The 15455-nt window shown below is 37.7% G+C and overlaps 1 protein-coding gene across 10 annotated transcripts in view; it reads right to left on the minus strand.

Annotated features, from left to right (window-relative positions):
• Positions 1–15455, minus strand: part of DMD (dystrophin) — a 2402664-nt gene that overhangs the window by 383699 nt on the left and 2003510 nt on the right. The window lies entirely within an intron of this gene.

The raw sequence follows: 15455 nt of genomic DNA on the forward strand, positions 1-15455 counted from the left end.
TCCTTTATTTATAAACTGATAGCCATAAAATGATAAAGAAGGCTCGATAGATCTTTCTGTTAAGCAGGAAAACACTGTTTGTATTGTGGAGAGCATAGAGGAGCTTTCAAGATACGTTAACATCCTTTAAGATATGAGTGATTTATTTAAGTAACTTGACTGCCAAGCTTGAAACCTGGAGCTACAGTTCTAAGACATATATTGCAAAACTCTAGCAGGGCTAATGAAACTTATGCATACCCAAAAGAATAGATATCCAGATTATAATGGGAAACCTAAAAGGTCACTTGGAAAAACTTAGATTGTACTGAAGTATATGACCAATCCTAATTCATAAACATCAGCTAATTCTGTCAAAATGTCTGACAATGAACATAAAGATGTATTAATAGTAGACTAAGTGAAACCTCAACACTTTTGAGAAATACCCATTACATTTTCTGTTGTGACTTCTTTGAACATGGGAGAAATGCTTTGAGGTACACTGGAGGTAGATTTGTTGGAACAAGCTTCTCTAAAAGAGTGAGCCTAGAACAGACGTCTTGAGGTCATCTAAATCAGTTATCAATTTAAGTCTCTAACTTAATATTCTTTGATACAGGGTATTAAAAGACAACAAAAATGCACATTTTCTGCCTTCAAGAAGTTTCTGAACCAAAAGAAGGGAGAAAATGAATACACTAGAAACAACGAAAACACTAAAATTCATACCTAACCAAGTGCTAAGGGTTGTGAGACATCCTGTGAGGCTAGGTTAAATTCAGATACTCTGAAACCATTGAAGATAGCTATTGACCCATATTCTGCAATCTCAGAAGGGAAGTCGTTAATGAAAATATTAAATATCATGTAAATGCTAAAAGATCAGTGTCAAAACAACAGTAATAATAGTCATCCTGATCTGCTGCTGCTGCTGCTAAGTTGCTTCAGTTGTGTCCAACTCTTCGCGATCCCAGGGACTATAGCCTACCAGGCTCCCCCGTCAATGGGATTTTCCAGGCAAGAACACTGGAGTGGGTTGCCATTTCCTTCTCCAAGTCATTCTGATCTAGGACTTAATTATTCATATCTTGTTTCAATTCTACCTTATTTTTAGAAAGGTTGCCTATTGAGTTTAAACCCTGTTTTGTTTCTGAGAGAAAACTTAGCAGCATCCCATTTAAATTTCAGGTATATCATGTTTTAAGAGTACTCTACAAATACACTGTGTGACACATTTATAAAGAAAAGCCTATTGGTGTTCGCCATTTAAAGAAATCCTGAGTCTGATACTTTGCAAAAGGATCCATCTTTCAATGTTATTTACAATTGAGCAGAGAGACACAAGGTTTTTGAGCCAAAGTAATGAAATTTTATAAGTGGAATAGTAGGATTCAGCCTGTAGATAGGGATGCAACTTCCGTAGAGCTGGATATTTTTACACTCTTGAAATCATACAGAGTGGGTGGATTATTTGTTCTGCTTACATGTAAATTTTCCCTCTGATATTTCATTTGTAATCTGTTTGTGAATGTGCACATAGACATGTTTTTGTGCATATATGTATATATAGTTCTTATATTCCTGCATTTTTATCAAATATCTAATTTTTCCAGATTCAAGATAATTATTACTTTACTTTGTCTCTCCAGTTGGAATTGACATTAGGAAGGTGATACTGAATTTACCAATGATAAAAATAATAATATCTCCCTTTATTGAACTGCTATGTGTCAGTGGTTATATTAGAGATTAGAAATACCTGCTCCAGTATTCTTGCCTGGAGAATCCCAGGGACTGGGGAGCCTGGTGGGCTGCCATCTATGGGGTCACACAGAGTTGGATATGACTGAAGCGACTTAGCAGCAGAAATACAGAGTTGAATGCAAAACAGCCCTTCCTAGGTAGGAACTTACAGTAAATAGTGGAAGATTTGATCACATAAATAATTTCAACACAATGTGGAAAGTGCTATAGGCTTGCACAATATGGGAAAGGAAATTGGGAAAGGCTTCCTGGAGAAGATAGTATTCACGAAGAATTCTAAAGCAGGAACATGAGTCAGCAAGGGAAAAGTAGGTTGGAGGAAGAGGAAAGAAGGCGAAAATGCATGTATGAAGACAAAGGGTAACTCAGTGTGCCAGTGCAGTTCTCTCAAGAAGGTGAGCTTTTGTAGAAGATAAAGTACAAGAAGAAGACATGTCCACAGATGAACCAGGGTACTGTTCTCATCTCAAACTAATTAGACCTTTAAGTCAGGGTTTGAACCTCAACTTCTGACCATATACAAAATCTAGGTATTGTTTTGTAGGGAATCAGGAGACTTTGAAGGGATTTAAGCAGGAAGTGGCATGGGCATGTATGCATTTCAAATCAATTCCTCTGACATTAGTACAGAGTACATATTTGAGAAGGACAGAAATGGAGTCAGAGAAAACAGGAGGCAATTGAAAGAATTCACTGAAAGGTTATGAGGATCTGATCCAGGGAAATGGTATCAGGAAGAAAAAAAACACAGAGTAGGGAAATGTTTAAGAGAGTAGAGATGTGGGAATTTGGTGACCAAACTGATGCTGAAGAAGAAGAAAAAGAGCAAAGGTGAACTCCTAGTTTCTAGGTTGGGTAGAGGAGGGAATGTTGGGTGCAATTAAAACTAAATGTGAGGAAATAAACTCTCCTGGATTTCTCAGTACACCTATAAAAAGTTCTAGCCACATGAACACCTTCCCATACCATGAGAATCAGATCTGTAGTCATTTGTCTGATTAATTTTACTGATCCAAGAGGGCCAATTGGTTATAACCCAGAGTAGTTCTCTAGGTTAAGCTGCAAGGTGTCAGAAAGACTGGAATGGCTATCTCTGTGGGCATTTACATTTCAAAAATATAAAGCCCAGACTTTGGAGACATTTCTAGGTTGTAGAATCTGAGATGCATGGGGCTACCTGGCTCCCAGAGAAGCTGGAATTAGGACTCAGAGCCATTAGGTTTCCAAGGAGACCCTTTCAGAGGGAGAAGGGGACGACTGCCTCCTTCTCCTTTATAAGCAGAGAAAAATCATTTTTTCCTGGGTCAGTTACTCACACAGGGCAAATTTAATCAGATCTCACCATGTCTCCTTAGGGGTAAGGCATGAACAAAGGGTAGAAGGTAGTGATGATATTTACTGGAAGTTGATTAAAGGAAATCAGCCTCTGGTCTGGAACACCTTATGTGCACATTCAGGATAAAAATTAATAAAGACGAATATGAAAACTCCAGTACTCCTATGAGGGGGGTCTGTTGGGCAACAGAGTAAGGGGATGTGATACCCTCAGCTTGGAGATATAACATTCATTCCAGCAGGAAACAAGTTTCGAATGCCACGTTTAGGGAGAAGAAATGAGATATAGGAGTCATTCTCTCACTAAGTTAATATACACTAAGGGTCTATGATTATGCTTATAGGCAAGGATTAAAATTACGTCAGTAGATGAGATTACTCAGTGGAGTGAACTGAAAAGAAAATTCTGGAGAACATACATAAAAATGTAATGAGCAGACAGAGAAATTGGATCCTATGAAAAACTGAAAAGGATTGGATAGGTATAAAGATTGGTGGAAAGAAGGACTGTAAAGCTGTTCAAGACAGTGAAGAGTTTGAGAGAAATAAAGTGACCAAGAGTGTCCAATCATGACAAAGAAGTAAAGCAAGATCAGCACTGAAAACTGTTCATGAGACTTGGTGAGAACAATTTCAGTGGAGGCAGTAGCTTTGGAAATAGTTCAGCTGAGGAGCAAGTAAGAGAAGAAAGAGAAGGTATTTCAAATGACAATTATTTGCCTAGTATCTTTTTTGTTTGTTTGTTTCTGAGAGGGAGAAGATGACAGGACAGAGATGATCACAAGGTAGAGAGAGATACATTCTTTTTAGGATAGTGGTGGTTTGAACACAGATGGAAAGTTGGAAAATCAACCATCCTGGTTTGCCAGGAACTAAGGACCAGGAACCTTTGCTGCTGAAACCAGGATAGCATCAGGCAAGTCAGGACAGTTGGTTGCCACAGTAGAGAAGGATATATTACAGACCTCGGGGCAAAGTGGAGATAATTGTTGGGGCAGGGTCTGTCAAATAAGGAAACAGATTTTAATGGTCCCACTAACCTGAAAAAGCTCAAGACACTGATGATGCGATTCCATTGTTAAAACTGAATAGCCCTGTAATGACCTACAAGAGTGGAATTGGAGGGTAGGGTGGGAGGGAGGCTCAAGAGGAAGGGGATATGTGTATACATATAACTGATTCATGTCATCATACAGCAGAAACTAACACCACATTGTCAAGCAATTATACTTCAAGAATAAAATTAAAAAACTGAACAGCAAATAATTCAAGGCTGAGGACCACCCATCCATTGTGAGACACCACTTGTTTGCCCCTCGAGTTGCTGCCAACAGCTTAGCTCCACCACAGCTGCACAGTTTATTTCTAAATATGAGTCACTAAGGATTAAAATAAATCTAAAGAAACGACAAAGGAATTTCTGTCATTACAAACACATAAGCACCATTATTTTCACATTGGTGCCAGAAATCAAGAAAAGAAAGTAGATGGAAGATAGAACAGTTAAGTGACTGAAACTTGAGAATTTAAGATTTAGACTCAACACACACATAAAACTGTAAAAACTCCAGAAAAAAAGGGAGAGAAAAAAAAAAACTATAAAGAGCAATGTCATATTAAACATGGTTATATGAAAGGTGCTCTTCCATTTATTCATGTAACACATTTTGAGAACCTACTATGTACCAGACACTGTTCTAGGCAATGGACATGGTTGATTCTTAGAGCATGGAGTTTAAAAGAGATAAGCTTAGGTAGAAAAATAATAACAAGACAACAACAGCAAAAAAAAAAAAAATCCTCATGAAGATATTGCATTAAAATGATGAAAAATAGATTTCTCAATATCTGATCAATTTACCCCAGACTGCATGTTATAACAGTTAACTTCATTTGAAAAGTAAGGAAAATGGAGCCATCTTAAAACAACAACATTCAATACCAAGAGCCTTAACTCTTCAATAGCGTCTTGTTTCACAAAAAAATAAAGTAGATTTGAATGACAGTGGGGAAAATACATACTTATATACAGTACTGATTGTGTCTTATGGATTATAATTAATAGTTTAAATGAGGTAAGTTGGTTAATTCATGTGCTGATATTAAAAAGCTACCAGACATAAAGCCCTTCTCCCTCACACACACAAAATGTATCTTTACATTATTTAGCTGTCAATATTCAACTGATATGGTATTTACTTCCTGAATCTTTTGAACACATGAAACTATTTTCTTTAAAACCCACCATTTTCCCCATGCCTCCTTTCTTCTGTTTTTGAGAGAGCCAGGCCCAAGGGTCTGAAATAGTGATGTGGAAGAATTAGAAGCAACTACAAAACACTTCAAGTAACTTCATGAAAAGAAAATTTTAATCTTCTGTCTCACAAATGAGAAAAAGGCCTACTAAATTGATATTTTTCCTTTAGCTTCTTGAAGTTCAGAAAATAAACTTGCAGGAATCATGCTACAAAATTACAGTAGCAGCAAATCCCAAGGTACATCCATTTTATTGCAAAGGTTAAATCATCTGATGGATAGATACCTCATAAATACTAACCAACTAGGCGACTTGACTGCTTGCTGATTGATTCATTCATTCAGAAATATTTATTCTGAATCTATTACATATAAGGTAGGGCAGAAATAGGGACCTGATCTTTGTCCTTAAGGAGTCAATAGTTTGGTTGAGTAAGTATGTTTGTATAAAAGCATATTTTTATTCAATTAATGTTTTACCATTATGAAGCAAAGTACAGATAAGTTAGGCTTTTACCTAAAGTCATCTGTTTATTAGTCACTTAGGATCCAAATTTTGAAATTCTTAAGCCAGTCTGAAAGTGACTAATAACAAGAAAACCAGTTTCCTAAATTACAAAAAGTGTGGAAGACACAGAAGTGGAAAATCCTAATTACAGTGAGGCAAATGAAAAAGTTAAAAAAAACCTGAAAGTAATAGAGAAGAACCAAGCTGTTGATTATTCATCTTAAGCCAGGCTGAAAGTCAGAACAAAAAAATAAAAGTTCCTTGAATTACAGAATATTTGAAAGCCGCAAAGGTGGAAAATCCTAATGACTGTGAAGCAAATCAGAAATAAAAAACCTGGAAGTGAGAGAAAAGAACCAAATCATTGATTCTTTTTTTTTTTTTTTAAGTTTATGTAATTCTGTTTTTATTTTATTTTTTAACTTTACAATATTGTATTGGTTTTGCCATATATCAAAATGAATCCGTCACAGGTATACATGTGCTCCCCATCCTGAGCCCTCCTCCCTCCTCCCTCCCCATACCATCCTTCTGGGTTGTCCCAGTGCACCAGCCCCAAGCATCCAGTATCGTGCATCAAACCTGGACTGGCGACTTGTTTCATATATGATATTATACATATTTCAATGCCATTCTCCCAAATCATCCCACCCTCTCCCTCTCCCACAGAGTCCAAAAGACTGTTCTCTACATCAGTGTCTCTTTTGCTGTCTTGTATACAGGGTTATTGTTATCATCTTTCTAAATTCATTATATATGTGTTAGTATACTGTATTCTTTTTTTTTTCTGCCTGTCCTACTTGTGGGGAAAAAATTAGGGTGAATATGACCAAACAACTTAATAATATATAAATAGGAGTAGCTTAGAACCATGTAGGGGTGGGGGTCAGTGAAAGGTGAGATACTGATTTGCCCGATAGAAATCAGAGAAGAGCGATACAGGACGAGAATGTGGGCACAGGTACAGACATTACAGAGAGAAAAGCTATGTTGCTGTCACTTATAAAGCCAGGGGGCCTATTACTAAGGATGCAAATAAAAGCTCTTGTATTTCAAAACAAATCTCTTTCAACCAGGTACATTGTACAGTTTCCCCGGAGCTGAATTTTATCTATATTCCCACTGAAGTGTCATCTGTATTGGTGTCATTTGGACTGGCGATCTGAAGGAATGACTATATGTTATTTCCACATTTGCTAGCAAAACGTTACAGAACCATCCTGAGAGGCAGACTAAAGTGGTGACAAGTGCACTGTCCTGGGTAGCAGGACATAAGCTGAAGTCTGGGCTGGGCCCAAACTTGGTTGCATGATCTCAAACAGGTCATAAAATCTTCCTGAGCCTTCCCGTCCTCATTTGTAACATGTAGAGGTTTGCTAAGTATCTTACCTAAGTTCTAACATCCATTTCTAATATTCCATAGTCAACATGTATAGATCATTCATTGGACCCAGGCCGGTTACATGGTGGCACTATGAGACAGTCTCCCTGAGGCATCGTTCCTGATATTAAGATTAGAGACACAGCTTGGCACCTAATAGATACTCAGTAAACACAGTTGAATGCATAACGGAACACTCAGGTAGAAAAACCAAGTGTGTTATATGGAGGCCAATTGGATTTAGATGCAGACAATCTGAGGGTGAAAGCCTCGTTTTGTGAATCAGGAGAGAAAAAAAAATAATGCTGTCAATTGGGAAAAACTGAGAGATCCTTTTCTGGGTCCACTCTTAGTTTCCAGCTCTAAAGTTGAGAGTAATCTGTGAGTTACTAGGTGGATTTTCCTTAAAAGGAGGCCCTTTTAGCCCTGCCTTCTTAATCCAGGTGATTTCTTCTCTAAAGGAGATACTGACATCCACTCATTTGGAAGTTCCATTATTTGAATGGCTGCTTGGGGCTTTTCCTCTAGCCTGCGTTGGCTAGATGAGAGAACCGACAGACTCAAAAAGTTTAAGTGATCCAACGGTGCTGCTTCTTCAACAAATGGTTACTGAGTGGGCACAGGACAAGTACAGCAACACCGTCATACTCACAGATTGATTTGTATTTTAGTTTTGTCATATCATGTTGTTCATTTCCACATTATTTCTACTTTATCTGTATGCCTATGTTGGTTTTACTCCTGACAAGAACGTTGCTGAATACATTCTGTTACCATAATGACCTTTCTCATTTTTAAGAGCCACCCAATTTACTGAGTCTCGAGCACATTAGAAATATTGTAACTACTAAACACTGATTTAGGGACAATCATTGTCCAATTAATCTGAAATGAATATCATGGAAGAAGGCAAGATCCAAATGTGGTTCACTGAAGTAGCAGAGATTCTGCTTCTAAGAATCTAAGACAAATTCATAGGGATTTCTGAAAGAAGATTTGCCAGAAATGGCAACAGAGCCCAAACCCCCAGAAAGACAAAGGATTCACTTAATACTCATTCACGATACTTTGTATTAGAGAAGTTATTAAAATGGGACAGATGAGCTACCAAGGAAAGCTCATAGTCACCTGTATATTTTTATTATGGTAGAAACACAACAAGAGATACTCCTTCACAAAGTTTTAAGCGCATGATTCAGGAGTGTTACCTATAGGCATTAGGGTGCACAGTAGATCTCTCAAACTTACTCATTTTGCATATCTGAAAGCTTCTACTTGATGAAGAACTCCACATTTTCCTCTCTCCCCAGGCCCTGGAAATCACCTCTCTCTCCGCTTCTGAGTTTGACTACATATCATCTTTAAACTGGATAAAAGAGATCTTATTTTCACTCTACTTCTGCAGAAAAGTGAACCTAAGGGATTATAGTATCAGATACATGTAGCCATTGTTTCTGGTCAATTTAAGCATTGTTTCAGATAGTTAACAACCTGAACAAAAATACCAATTTATAAGTGACATTTAAGTCAATTTGAAGCAATTTGAAAAGTAAATGGACACATTTTAAGTCTGAAATAATTTTTTTTAAATATCTAATTTTAGTCGATGAAAAAAAAATTTGTTTGAGCATCCTGGGGGGGCAAAGTGTTTAACCAGCTCCTGTTGAGATTTACTTTTTGGAAGTCTTTTAAGCACAAAGTTGTCTTCTCTGAGATTAAGGGCATGGGCTAGCCAAGACTCTAGCCTGCTTACAGATCTCTGATACTGTGGAGGAATAGTTAAGTGCCCACGTAGCATCTTGCACAGCTGTCTGACTCTCAACCCTAAGGCTGAGCTGCTTCTAACAACCACTGGGGAAGTCACTTCCACAGACGATAATGCTGTTAAACTCCCAGTCGACCTTGAAAAATCACTGCTGAAAATTCAGTCTGCTCCCAGGGTCATTTAGAGAATTAGGTATTAGGTTGTTGAGCCTAAACCCTAAATTTTGGACATTCTTTCTGAAGCAATAGTGCAGATAAATGGATTTTCAGAAAACCCTGTGGAAAATTAATTAATATCCCTTCTCAAGAGGCTTAGCCAAAATTTGAGACTGTCAAGTGTGAGTGGTGACTAATTTCTGAATCACACAATTTGTTTCTGTCTATCAACATAATCCAGAAATGGAACTTCACATACGCACTCTCCCCTCATCCATGATCATTTTGAAGTCTTTCCCATTTCCATAAATGGCATCATCATTTCCCCATTTGTTCAAAGCAGAGACTTCAGAGTCATCCTTGACTCTGCCTTCTCTCACATTCCACATCCCATCTATCTTAAGTTCTATCAGCTCTACTTTCAAGCTGTATCTTGGGTCATATAATTTTTCATCATATCTATCATTTCCATTCCAGCCCAAGTGATCATTATCTCCTTCCTAAATGACTTCAATACCTCCTAATCTTTCTCCCTGCTTTCTGTTTTGCTCCTCCTACCATCATTTCCTCACACAGCAGCCAGTATCCATTTCTGAACACATTAATAGGATCACATCCTGCCTGTAGTCTTCCAGTAATGTCTCAATATACACAAAATAAAATCCACCTCCCAACTAGGGCTGAAAAGACCATTCATTATCTGGTCTTTGCTTCTCTCTATTACCTACCACTAGCCCATCCTGCTATTCCTTGGATACACCAAACCTGTTCTTATACCTTCACATTTGCACTTGTTGCTCCTTTGGCCTAGAATATCCTTCACTCAGGGTCTTTGCTTGGCTCACTCACACACAGAACCCTAAGCTCAACTAATAGTCTCTTTAGGTAGGCCACTACCTCTCAGTCTTTCTCTGGCCTTATTTTTTAATTTTATTTTCATAAAACTGATCTGGTACGATTTTATTTTTGTTTAATTCTTTTTCTTTTTTTGGCTCTACTGTATAGCTTGTAAGATCTTAGCTGCCTGACCAGGGATCGAGCCCCAGCAATGAGAAGGCTGAGTCCTAATCACTGGATCACAAGGGAATTCCCCTGACATCATTTTATATATTAATGTATTAGCTTACTATGTGTTTCCCTCATTAAAGTTTGAATGTCTGTGGAGGCAGAGTCTCTTTTTGTTCACTATTGTACTTTCAGCCTCCAGCACAGAGTAGGTGCTCAATAAATAATTATTGAAAGACTCAATAAATTCTAGGAGTCTGAGTTATGGTAGAGTTTTTCCTAAAATAATTTTTTTGAGGGAAATGGAAGAACACATAAAAAGATCAGGGACTTATCTGTGATTAAATGAAAGTGTGTAAAAATTCTTGGTAAAGGCAAAGTACAACATGAATATTATTTTAAGAGTATTTGTCAAGACATCAAAATATTTTGACATGGTTATAAAGAGGACTGTGGTAGAGAAGTCAATGTGTAAACTATTCATAGTTTATCTTATTATAGTCATTAAACAAAAGTAGCAAATCCTAGATGACTCTGTTCTCAAGTTCTGATGATAAAGCTAGTTTTCAGAAGACTTCTTCAAATGGCTAGAAATGTAGTTCTAAAAATAATTGAAAATCTTTTCTATTCAGCACTCCTAAATATGACTGCATAAAATACGAAACTTATACAAAAGCAGCTTTTACTCCATTAGTGAAGAGGAACAGATCAAAAAGATGTTGATTTCCTCCAACCTAGTCAAGCAGACATCTTAGACTAGATAACTAACAGTGAACTTCGCTAGGGGATCAAAACTAGTTTAGAAATCCCAAGAGGCCAGGTCAATGACTGCTACAAGGACTCGCTGTATCACAACCCTTTTTGTTGTTGTTGTTTTTCAGAGGTGACAGGGAACAACACATTTATTTGGTAACACAAAGCTGACTTGAATCTTAATGTCCATTAATGGCACATAAGGACATTTTCTATGTCTGTGAAAAGACAAGACAGGGAACTCATCGAGCTAACACACATACTAAAACGCACCCAAAGGAAGCAGGCTGATGTTGATAACAGAATTGCTTAAATAAATGTATAACCTACAATGTGATCTCAGGATAATTTTATTGAGTTACTCAACCTTTCCCTCACTTTGTGGTGACTTCCGAGGAGATTGAATGTGCATAATATATGAGCTGACAAATGAACACGTCCACTACTTTACTCAAGACTTTTCATTTGTCAACAGCATCCATGCAATACTGGCTTTCTGTCCCCTGTTTTCATAATGTATGTATTGATTACTTCTATCTAAATCTTAACTAGAAAATCTCAGGAAGCTTTGGAGGTGTCCTTATGGTCTCTACGGAAGGAATTAGAGAGGTTTTTAAGTTGAAAGATGGAAACCGAATGACAAACAATTTCATTAGTAAAAATGCAAACAGAACGTTATTACCTACAGTGTTCTTATAATCAAGGCCTAATTTCCATTTCAATTTGGGGTGGGATGAAGAGCATTAAATAAGCTCATGGTTTTATTGCAGTTCTCCTTGGAAATCCCCCACTATGATTTGCTCCTTTAAAACTCTCTCTAGGTTAATCACAGAAGTAGACAAGTAATAAATATCACTTTAGTGACTGCTCAAGTAAAACAAAGGAAGTCAGTTTTAAAAATATATCTGGACCAGAATAATACACACTAATTGAAAACGCGTCAGTCTAGTGAGGCAAGTAATGAGGAACTGTAAAAGCCAGGATAATGTATGCAAAAGATATAAAAACTGGTCAGTTTATATTTGCTAGGGCACATTTGAGCTTTAATTATTTATAACACTTGACTGCATATGGAGCATTATTTTATTAATTAGTCTTCAGAGTTATCCAGTTGCAGTTGTTATGCTGCCCAACTGATTTGGGGAACACAGATCCACTCCCAAGGGTATAAAAACCTGCTCTGGGGAGTAAGATCGCAGTTCCCAAATACCTGCGTGGACTCCCTTAGACTTTTACCTTTAGGAAAACTGTATACTCTTCAATAAGAGTTATTGAGATTGACTATGTATTTTTGCTTTAAGTAAAGAGTACAGTTCAGTTCAGTTGCTCAGTCATGTCCAATTCTTTGAGACCCCATGGACTGCAGACATATGATATTTTGCTATAAATTTCATCATTAATCTGCAATGATTTACTAAGAAAAGATAAATGACCTCTTTTATAAGGATTCTGATCTATAGAAAAAAGGGGACTATTTTAAATTACTATTTATACTTTTGCCATTTTAATGGGATTTGTATTCCCATAAAAGAGAAACAGCATTAATAATTTCTAATAGATAGCAGGTGATGTTTTTTTAAAAAGTGACACACCAAATACATGGGGAGCAAGGTTACAATAAGAAGTGAGCCATCTTTAAAAAAAAAAAAAAAAGCGAAATTTCTTGATACTAAAACATTTTATATAAATAGTATTTGGAGTGAGAAACCCTTCAAGAGCACATTTTCTAAAAAGGCTACAAAACAAAATCTGTTCAAGACCAGATCTTGACAGAATTTTGTAATGGCTACATTCCCTTTACCTCCTCCTAACTGGGTTCAGAAGCTCTGATAGAGAGGAGACCCGGTTTCAAGATTTTTCCTTTGTTCTTTTTGTCCCCAGGCAGTGAGAGCATCACGAACTATACAGCAATTCCACAACAGCCATAAAAGGGCTACTGCATAAGTGTGACAGAACTGAGTAAACAGGGTGCTAAATTGTTCTCTCATCAACACTTAGGAGTGATGATGTTCTTTGAGTGAGTGCTTTGTGACATGGATTTCTCTTAAGGATACAAAGAGAATTTCATGAAAACATTGGACCAGAACCTGAGGAAAATCAGTGGGCATCAAAGTAGCTTTACACACTACGAAAAGATGCTTACTTGGGAGTAAACAAAAATCCTGCAAGTGAGGAAGGAACATCACTCTTGATTCTTTATCTCCCTGCCCTGGATCTCAGGAGGACAGAGAATGAAGATGAGATTAGTTCATTGGCTGTTCTCCTTCCTTCCTGCCTCTTTATCTTCTTTCCTTAATTCCTTGGTTCCTTTATCTATTCAGTGTCTATCATGTACTAGACACTTTAGAAGGTGCTAGGGATAAAAATGACAACCCTCTTCTGAAAAGAAAGTTTCTTGGAGCACAAGGTTTAGTGAACGTGGTTGACATTAATCAAAAAGTCACACACATGCACGATGACAAGTAATGTTACATCATAGAAAGAAAAGTATGGTGTTATGAAGACATAAAGGGAGATCTAGTCAAATGTGAGCATTGGAAAAAAGCTTGCTTGATGTCTGAGCCAAGATGTAAAGGATTCTTAGACATTAGAATTTCCTAATTCTCATAATTTGGAAATTATGAGGGGGTAGGTTTGGGTAGAAAGGGTTTCAGACAGAGGATCAGTATATTCAAAGCCCCACCTGAGAGGAACAGAGAACTGGGAAAAAAACAAAAGCAGGCATTATAGCTAGCGTTAAGAGAGCAAGAGGAAGAACAGTACGGGAACAGAAGGTTGGAGCAGACCAACCCTGGGGGGCTTGGGGGTCCTGCTGAGGATTTGTGGTCATTTCCCAATGGCATTGAAAAGTCACTGGGGAGTGTTAAGATGAGGGCTGACATAATTCAATTTTTATTTTTACATAGAGTACACAGACTGAAAATGTTGACTGCATTGTAGGGTGGTAAGAATAGATACAGAAAAGTGAGGAGAAAAGGTCTCTAGAAATGGTGATGACGACACAGTAGACAGGGTCAAGAGAAGTAAACTGATCCAGTAATGTGTTAGTGTCGGAAGGCTGGAGGTGGTCATCCTGAAAAGGTACTATGCATCAGTCTGCTCTGCTGTTGTTTGGATAGGAGAAAATAGTTAGTTAGATTCTCCAAGACTTAGGGTTTTGTAGATGACAGCAACAAGAAGATAATGAAGGAATTTAGGGTCTTGAAAGAGTTATCAATATTTAAATGCTTGATGACTGAATATAAGTTGGACTTGGAGGGAGACAAAGATAGAAGATCAGTAGAACTAATATACAGAACCAAGAATTATCAATAGGCTGGAAGTCCTGATACACCACAGAGAGGAAGCAGATGGGTATCTGAATAAGTATACTAACCAAGTGGGGATTAATTCACTTCAGTATGGTGGTTGTTAACCAGGACTCTACATCACATCTTCCTGAAGTATATCATTGATCATCAGATTATTCAGTAAAAGGACTGAGAATGATAAGGACTAACATTTTATAATAATCAGGGAGAGTGAGGCTGCATTTATGACAAAAGGTAGGCTCAAAGGAACTGTGAAAACACTAAGTGGATCAAATTCCTCATCTTCAAGCTGAAAATCAAAGGAGCAATCACCATCTCACCTATGGAGGAGGAGGCTAGAATCCCAGTCTCCTGAATCCTAGTGCACCTGTCCAATGATTCATCACCTTTGATTTCTGGAACTAGAATAAAATGATACCTTTTGTACAAATTCTGTCTCATCTCACTATGTCATATAATGAATTCTACTTAAAATGCCCTTCTTTCTCAGTGAACCCTCTTCTACATATACCCGAGTGTTTTAACTATATATTCAAGTGTTTAGAACATTTAAAAATATAGCTATTCTATCATTTATTGTTTAGTTGCTAAGGCATGTCTGATTGTTTGCAATCCTATGGACTGTATCCTGCCAGGCTCCTCTGTCCATGGGATTTTCCAGGCAAGAATACTGAAGTGGGTTGGCATTCTCTTTTCCCACAAAAGTGCCTTAATATTCTGAATTATATGGAGGGGAATGGCTAAAGGAGAAACTGGCAGTTTTCTTGGCAATTATTTATCAACTCCTGGATCTTCTCTCGTGTTCTCTTCCCTTTCTGTAATCTTCTATACCTTCTTTTCTGAAGTAATATAAACCCTTGACCTTTCTTCAAGACGTGACTTTTGGCTGTGTCTTCATAGAGCTCTTTCCTTTAAGTGCTGAACATACAAAAGTTGCACCATTCTATCAAGTTTTTATTGCTTGATGGCACCCCACTCCAGTATTCTTGCCTGGAAAATCCCATGGACGGAGGAGCCTGGGAGGCTGCAGTCCATGGGGTCGCTAAGAGTCGGACACGACTGAGCGACTTCACTTTCACTTTTCACTTTCATGTATTGGAGAAGGAAATGGCAACCCACTCCAGTGTTCTTGCCTGGAGAATCCCAGGGACGGCGGAGCCTGGTGGGCTGCCATCTATGGGGTCGCACAGAGTCGGACACGACTGAAGCAACTTAGCAGCAGCAGCAGTAATTTCCTTGT

This window comes from Bubalus bubalis, chromosome X (assembly GCF_019923935.1).
Source record: "Bubalus bubalis isolate 160015118507 breed Murrah chromosome X, NDDB_SH_1, whole genome shotgun sequence".
NCBI lineage: Eukaryota > Metazoa > Chordata > Mammalia > Artiodactyla > Bovidae > Bubalus > Bubalus bubalis.